The 2345-nt window shown below is 30.9% G+C and overlaps 1 protein-coding gene across 6 annotated transcripts in view; it reads right to left on the bottom strand.

Moving 5' to 3' along the window:
- Positions 1–2345, bottom strand: part of LOC106867186 (E3 ubiquitin-protein ligase UBR5) — an 80339-nt gene that overhangs the window by 77725 nt on the left and 269 nt on the right. The gene's annotated exons all lie outside the window — the stretch shown is intronic.

The following is a 2345-nucleotide window of genomic DNA, read 5'->3' as shown; positions in this document are numbered from 1 at the left end:
TATATATATATATATATATATATATATATATATATGGCAAGCAATCTACTAGAAATCTCGTAATATGTCCGTGACTTTACATTTATAAATACAGCAGCTAGAATAGAGGAGGCTGCCAACCCGCATGTGCTTTGCTTGTCGACTCCTCCATAAAACTACATTTTCGGCTCGACCATTATTATTATTATTATTAACTGGACGATCGCTGTTAATTAGAAACCAATTTATAAAGGCGGCATTAGGTTAAATTAAAAATCTATTATAATCAACGACTGTAAATAGCAAGGTTTCATACAGCTCAAGACGAATTCAAATTTAAGAAAGAATAATTTCTTGTATATCTCCCCCCCCCCCATTGGAGGGAGGGAGAGGAAATAGTCGCCTTAGAGGAAGAACAATTCATTAAAATGAACAGCGATTAAAGATTAAAGATTAATAATAGATTCGATTGAGTGAACATTTCCTCGAATAATGAAATGTATTAGGAATACGTTGAATGATAAATGAGAATAATGGAAAAAAGAGAAAAGAAAATCGAAGTGTGGCAAATGAGTAATTAAGACTAAAAGATATAGTGGCAATGAAGGTTAATAAGTCAGTAATTATGGTACTGGAATAAAGAGGCCATATTCTTCGATTTTAAATAAGACCGATTCCGCTATATATACAGATTAACACGTCTGGTCACAATGACCTTTGTCTTGGCATTAAGCAATATTTAGTCGACCTGATAGCTTCACTATTATTAATGGACAAAAAGAAAATTAACAAGCTATCCACATTGAATGTAGAGTAGAAAACGATTGAAGCAATACACTCGGTCGTGTGTGTATACGTGTATTATATATTATATACTATATATAAAAATCAGTAAAACAAAGGAAGTCGTGACTAGTGTATATTATTATTGTTGTTGTTGTTAAGGATTTCTGCAGTAAGAAACCCAACAATGTGGATAAAAAGTAATTATTTCAACAAGGACAGCTTTTATGTAAAACCAAGGAGTCATGTACAGACATTAAAGTGTTGTAAGATTGTGTAGAACTAAGCATTTTAACAAGTTTATGTGTGTATATATACTTTAAAAAACACACCCGAAAAAAAAAAATGGCAGGTTTAAAATACTTTGTTTCTTTCTAAAAAAGTTTTTTCTATTTTTAATTCAACTTTGATAAAGTAAAAAGCAGAAAATGATGAGGAAAAGCTTCGTAGTTGTACAGGCACAACATGCTGTATATAGCTCCAATAATATATATAAAATATACACTTTCCTTTGACTGATACATTCAAAGGGGATGTGTATTTTTTTTTCTTCAGGGCCTCAAATTAAATAGAAACCAGGCGTTGATAAAACATTCCAAGCCAACAGGATGAAGCCATATAGACTAACAAAGATATTTCAAAGGTGAATATATAACAAATTTCCTGGAAACTAAATTTCTTCAGCCAAAATAGAAATACTCCAATTGTAAGGCTGCATGTACCTAATGTTAATAGAAGCTTTCTCTGGTTTGGATAAACTTTAATTAAAGAATAAAATACCATTGAAATTAACAGAATATTAATATTCACGTGAATTAAAGCAACTAATTACAAACGGTCATAATTATTTGAATGAGACACTAAAACATTAGGATTTTTAAAAAATGGTAAAATGTCGACAATTTCTCACCAACGTGCCCCCTGCACACCTCCACAGATATCAAGTGATAATTAGGGGGAAATAGATAAAAATTAGTTGAGCTCATTAGTGTAGCTGAAGCAACAAGAAACGTTTTAATTTAAATATGTTTAAATACATGAAAATGGGATTTCATGTTGAATATCTTTACCCTATTACAATTATATAGAACCACAATCTAACAGAGTGATTGTCCAGTTTAGTAAATGTTCCTTAAAATAACATCTTTTAGAGGAAGGGTTATGTATGAAGAGACATTGGTTTATATAAATCCACCAGGGCGTCACATATTCTAACAAGTTTATGTTGAAGCCTGATTATAGTTTCGCTAATTAACGTGTTGAGCTTAGCTGGAATGCTTCATGTCATACATTGAAACTAAATTATCATAGAGAAAGATATGATATAATGGGGATTCTCTTTATCTAAACCCGAGACGAAGACACCATAACACGTTCATATTATGAGAAAGAAGTCATCTAGGTTTAGATTTGTTCCAAGGTGTGGTTACTTTTGAAACGATGAATATTCTTCATCTCAAGTTAATACAGCGTGATTATTATAAAAGAAAATGTGGAGTCTCTATTGCATACATGAACATGTGTAGTCTTTAGTTGTAATCTAATAATATTCAAATACATCCATATATATATATATATATATA

Source organism: Octopus bimaculoides, chromosome 3 (assembly GCF_001194135.2).
Source record: "Octopus bimaculoides isolate UCB-OBI-ISO-001 chromosome 3, ASM119413v2, whole genome shotgun sequence".
Taxonomy (NCBI): Eukaryota; Metazoa; Mollusca; class Cephalopoda; order Octopoda; family Octopodidae; genus Octopus; species Octopus bimaculoides.
The sequence above is the reverse complement of the archived record's forward strand: the minus strand, read 5'-3'. Positions and strand labels throughout refer to the sequence as shown.